Source organism: Giraffa tippelskirchi, chromosome 8, assembly GCF_054371585.1.
Source record: "Giraffa tippelskirchi isolate mGirTip1 chromosome 8, T2T-mGirTip1v1.2.pri, whole genome shotgun sequence".
NCBI lineage: Eukaryota > Metazoa > Chordata > Mammalia > Artiodactyla > Giraffidae > Giraffa > Giraffa tippelskirchi.
Genome location: NC_137282.1, coordinates 15,442,355 through 15,448,277, shown reverse-complemented (window position 1 = coordinate 15,448,277; position 5,923 = coordinate 15,442,355). Strand labels below are relative to the sequence as shown.

The 5,923-nt window shown below is 45.4% G+C and overlaps 1 long non-coding RNA gene across 1 annotated transcript; it reads left to right on the top strand.

Annotated features, from left to right (window-relative positions):
- Nucleotides 1–263: 263 nt before the first annotated feature.
- LOC145516631 (uncharacterized) lies at nucleotides 264–2,699 on the top strand. Its single transcript, XR_014061570.1, has 2 exons — nucleotides 264–342; nucleotides 2,409–2,699. It is a non-coding gene; the product is annotated as an uncharacterized LOC145516631 (long non-coding RNA).
- Nucleotides 2,700–5,923: the final 3,224 nt, after the last annotated feature.

Here is a 5,923-nt window from a genome sequence, read left to right as displayed (position 1 = left end):
CCTGCCTGTGCCTATGGCCAGGTCATGGGATCGTGATGCTGAGAAAAGCTGTAACAGGAGAAGGTGTGTGTGCTCAGCCTCCAGACTGGGCTTAGAATGTGACCCCCGTGTCTATTACAGTCAGTGTATGACTTTCACAGGGCACATGGGAGCTGCGGGCGCTCCTTCCCGACCTGCCTGGTTGAGTCTTTATATACAGGTCATAATATGCAAACGTGCATGTGTGTGCGTGTATGTATGTGTGTGTGTAGAAAGGAGGCGGATGGGCACGAGTTCATAAAGAAAGTGAAAAGAATCACCAGGATGGGAGGGAAGCCGTGAATCCCACCTGAGCGAACAATGGTAATTTACTCTGGGAAAGGGCAGAAGGCGTCATCTGAGAGCTCCCATTGTCTGCTGGTGAAAGGAGTAACCTTTCTAGAGAGGGAGAGAGGCGCACGCGGAGGGGGAGGCATTGTTCTTGGCGGTGCCGAAAGGGACTGTGGCTTCTATTAAAAGAAGAAAGGTTGGGGGAAGACAGGTGTTGAGAGCGGGCAGAGTTCTAGCGGAGACATCGAGGTGCCCCAAGCAGAGGTCTCACCTGTCGGCTGTGACTCCTGTGGCCACCACCGCACGTGAGGATGGTGGCGAACCCGCCTCCCTTTCCCACTCAGTCTCTTTGGGATGGATAACCAGCCGAACGCACGTTGGGTCAGAAATAGGCAGCCTGGATTCTCCCTGGTCTCTGGGAGGAGGAGCTTAGGTAATTACACGCATGCATCTCAGGCAGTGGATTCGGCTGGGCTGACAATCCTCATTGATAACTGCGTGTCTATGCAGAACCGGTTCATTCAAAAGGTGTTCTGTGCCCTGTTTGCACCAGTGAACCGGGGATGGCAGTTCCCAGTTTAGGGTGCTAAGGGGACTCAGTTCACGATTCCCCTTTGTGAGCTGCTAAAATTCGCTCCTTGGAGTTCTTTTCTCAGCCAGAAAGTCTGTCGAGTGAAAGAACTGCTGTCCAATTTCTTGTTGTTTCTGGAAAACAAGCCAGGTCTTGTAAGGGTTTTACTGTTGCCTCTTATGGGTTGAATTATGTTTCTCCAAACTCATACATTGAAATCTAGCCCCCAATAGCCTAGAATAGGACTTAAATTTTTTTTTTTTTGGAGTATAGCTGATTTATAATGTTATATTACTCTCTGCTGTACAACAAAGTGAGTCAGTTATGCATATACCTATATCCCTTCTTTTTTAGATTCTTTTCCATATAGGTCATTACAAAGGACTGAGTGGAGTTCCCTGTGTTGTATAGTAGATCTTAAATTGGTTATCTATTTTATATGTAGTAGTGCGTATATGTCAATCCCAGTCTTTCATTTATCCCTTCTTGCCTTGCCCCCTTGGTAACCATAAGATTGTTTTCAGCTTCTTTAATTCCATTTCTGTTTTGTAGATAAGTTCATTTGTACCATTTTTTTTAAGATTTCACATATAAAGTCCTGTGAATAGGACCTTTTTTTGGAGGCGGTGTCTTTGCAGATATAATTAATTATGACTTAGCCCTGCTGGAGTAGGGTGGTCCTTTAATAAAAGGAGATCTTTTATTAAGTCCTTAATAAAAAGGATATTTGGATATAGTCAGTCGTACAGGGAGAATGTCATGTGAACATGAAGGTGCTCGTCTACAAACCAAGGACTGAGGCCTGGAACGGACCTTCCCTCAGTCCTCAGTAGAAGCCAACTCCCCGACTCCTTGACCTTGGACTTTGACCTTGGGCTTCCAGCCTCCAGAATGGTTAGATGCTGTGGCAGCCCTAGCAAATGAATACACTGACCATTGGTGGTCACCAATCAGAAAGAACCAACGTGTAGACATAGCAAAAGGAATTAAGTTTCCAGAATTGTGGCAAACCTTTACTGTCTTGGCAGGGACCAGGTTGCCTTCTGGGTGTTCTCGGACTTTTGCTTTCAACCAGAGCCCCGCAGATCCCATTTGAAATTCCTCAGAGCCATTATAATAGGTAATAGAGTGTATTGTTTGTTTGCATTGTTTATTCTTTCTCCACCCTTGCCATGTCTTCCTGAGCAGAAGTCTCATGCCCATTTGACTGGCTTTGGTTTGGGCCTTGTAACTTGAGTTGGCCAGTGGAGTGTGGATAGATGTAACAGCTTCCACTCTCAGCCAAACAGAACTTGTTTTTTTTTTAATGGATGCACTGAGTCTTTACTGCTGCTCATGGGCTTTCTCTAGTTGCAGTGAGCAGGGACTACTCTTTGTCATGTGCAGGCTTCTCGTTGCAGTGGCTTCTCTTGTTGCAGAGCACAGGCTCTAGACACACAGGCTCAGCAGATGTGGTGCAGGGGCTTAGCTGCTCCGAGGTATTATCTTCCCAGACCAGGGACTGAACCTATGTCCCCTCCATTGGCAGGTAGATTTTTAACCCCTGGACTGCTAAGGAAGTCCCCAAACAGAAGCTTTCAATGGGGTCACTGTCTTTGTTCCACTCTCTGCCAAGAGCCTATGGGGTATCCTGGGATCTCTCCACTGACCTGAGTCCCGAAGTGAGAGCCTAAGTGGAGTCCAGCTTAGCCCAGGAGAACCAAGAAAGGGACAAGATGGAGGAACAAATGTTACAGGGTTCGCACATTAATAGGACACAATCTGACACATACACAAATGCATAGCCTTAGCTCTCTCCTGTCAGGTTTTGAGCTAGGAATTTCCATGTGCCGTATTTAATGCAGGTGGGGCCTCCATGCCGCGGTTGTATTTCCAGTCCCATGTTGAGGAAACAGGCTCAGAGGGATTAAGTAAATTTCTTAAACTCCCATGGCCGGTCGTGGCTGAGCTAGGAAATGAATCCCGGTTATGTGGACTCTGAAAGCAGTGTTCTGGAGTTCCCTGGTGGTACAGTGGATAAGAATCTGCCTGCCAATGCAGGGGACACAGGTTGGCTCTCTTGTCGGAAAGATCCCACATGCTGCAGAGCAACTAAGCCCGTGCGCCACAACTGCTGAGCTCATGTGCCGTAGCTACTGAAGCTCATGCGCTAGAGTCGGCGCTTTGCAATAAGAGAGGACACCGCAATCAGAGAGTGGCCCTGGCTGGCCTCAACTAGAGAAAGCCCAAATGCAGCAATGAAGACCCAGCACAGCCAAAAGTAAAAGAAACAAAGGGCTTAAAAAATAAATAAAAGCAGTGTTCTCTCTCCCTACCAGGATGCCTTCTTGTCATCAGTTATTTCTATGGCCGTATATATGCTGTCAGAGAATTCGTATTGCAGCTGCTTATATTACACTAGTTTTTTTTTTTTTTTTCTGTTCAAAAGCCTATTGGACCTCTCCCTCCACCTTTACACCCAGTCCTAGAATTCAGCACGTGGAGTTTGGCAGAATGTATCTCAGGCTATCCTTTTGTAAGTTCTCGATCAATCTCTCTTTTTCTTCCCAATAGTTCTTTCAAAGTTTCCCATCCTCTTGAAGTCTTTAACCTCACCACTTCCTTCTCAGTCTTAGCAAATGAGCTTGTCTCTTTAATTCTCAGACTTGAGCGTGTATCAAGATTGCCTGTGGAATTTATTAAACAGATTTCCAGGCCCCAGCCCCAGATTTCTGATGAAGTAAATCTTCTGGGGTAACATGTTAGAACTGACTTTTCCAGTAAGCTCTTTGGTGGGCTTCTCAGGTGGCGCTAGTGGTAAAGAACCTGCCTGCCAATGCAGATAGACATAACAGACATGGGTTTGATCCCTGGGTTGGGAAGATCCCCAGGAGGAGGACATGACAACTCATTCCAGTATTTTTGCCTGGAGAATCCCATGCACAGAGGAGCCTGGAGGGATATAGTCCATAGGATCATAAAGAGTTGGACATGACTGAAGTGACTTAGCACACCCTGCTTTAGGAACTAATGGAAGACAAAGATTATTTTAGAGGTTTGTGGCTGCAGACTCATCTCCATTGCCAACTTCAGTGATGTGAGCTGCTGTCCTCTTCCTTGTCTGGGAGAGCATCCACCTTCACAAGGGAAATTCACGCCCTGCTTTTAGGCAGATAAAGGGAGGAGAGAGAATTTCTCTTTCATCTGTTGATTATCAACTGCCTCCACTCAAAATAATCCTTATGCCAATGTGACCTATTTTGGGGTGACATATCCTGATCCCCTTCAAAATCTTTATCTATAGCTCCATGGCCATTATTACTTACTGAACATTTATCCTCTCCTTGGTCTCACAGACACTTTAAGAAGAACTTGTCTTACATCGAAGCCATCTTTTCTCTCTCCTTTACTAGGCTGAAGTCTCCTCTTAGAGTGTCTAATTGAGAATAGCATCAGCATTACTCTGAATTAGCTAGGATTAAGATCGAATAAACCCCAAATAACAGTGTGTTAAAAAAAGATGTTGGGCTTTCCCACAAGAGAAATTCATAACCAGGCTAATTCAGGTGGGTATGATGGCTTCTTATTTCCACACACCTGGATTACATCTATCTTTCTGACCTAATGTCATAGAACATGGTTTCTGTCATCAGAGTCACCTGTGGTCCAAGACAACTGCAGAGATCCTGCCATTGTGTGAAATTCCAGCCATCAGAAAGGAGGAAATGGAGAAGGTCAGCTAAGGCTATAGGGGAGTCTGATTATGAAACACATTGCTACCCTGGATTCATACAAATTGCCTCCATTCATATGTCACTTCTTGCCAGAAATACTTCCTGACTTTCCTCATCACCCAGTTTAGGCTAATTTCCCTCCCTCTGGGCTGCCCTGACAGCCTGTATAGACTTGTAAACTAAAGGGCAGTAGGCACACTATTTTGTAATTGTCTATTTCTCTGTCCATTTTGTGGCTCAGCTGGTAAAGAATCCGCCTGCAGTAAGGGAGACCTGGGTTCAATCCCTGGATTGGGAAGATCCCCTGGAGAAGGGAAAGGCTAACCATTCCAGTATTCTGGCCTGGAGAGTTCCATGGACTATATAGTCCAGGGGGTCCCAAAGAGTCGGACATGACTGAGTGACTTTCACTTCACTTCTGTCCATTTTCTCCCATAGTCTCAGACTCTTTGAAGGAATGAACCATGTCTTAATTGTCTTTGCATTTCTGGGACCTACCAGAGTGCCTGGCTCTCAGTAAATATTTGTTGAATTACCAAACGTGCATCCAGAATAAAACAGATTCTAAAGACATATCATATTTACATCAAGATTTCTAAAATTCAAAAAAATGTAGAAAATGGGCACAATGTCAGGGTTTTTTCATAAAACAAAAGCAACCCTTAGGTCTCTGGTGCACTTGAGTGGGAAGAGATGCTCTTACTTGGCATTGGAAGGGTATGGACTTTGGATAGAAATGGGTTTTAATTCTGACTCTGACACTTATAGGGCTTCCCTGGTGACTCAGACGGTAAAGAATCTGCCTGCAATGCAGAAGACCCAGGTTCGAACCCTGGGTTGGGAAGATCCTCTGGAGAAGGGAATGGCTACCCCGCCCAGTATTCTTGTCTGGAGAATCCCATGGACAGGGTAACCTTGTGGGTTACAGTCCATGGGTCACAAAGAGTCAGATGCAACTGAGTGACTTAACACTTCCACTTTCACTGACATTTGTCTTACAACCTCAGTGAAATTGTTTCACCTCTTTGAACTTTGGAATCCTTTTCAGTAAAAATGACTGCTTTTAGGTTGGGTTCAATCCCTGGGTTGGGAAGTTCCCCTGGAGAAGGGAAAAGCTGCCCACTCCAGTATTCTGGCTTGGAGAGTTCCATGGACTGTATAGTCCATGGGGTCGCAAAGAATCGGACACGACTGAGCGACTTTCACTCACTCATTCAGATTGTTGTAAGGAGTAAGGTGAAATATAACACGAGAGGTCTTGTTGAATGCTTGCCATGTGGAAGAAAACCAACAAACAACACTATGCTAAATTCTTTCTCCCCAAACTCTC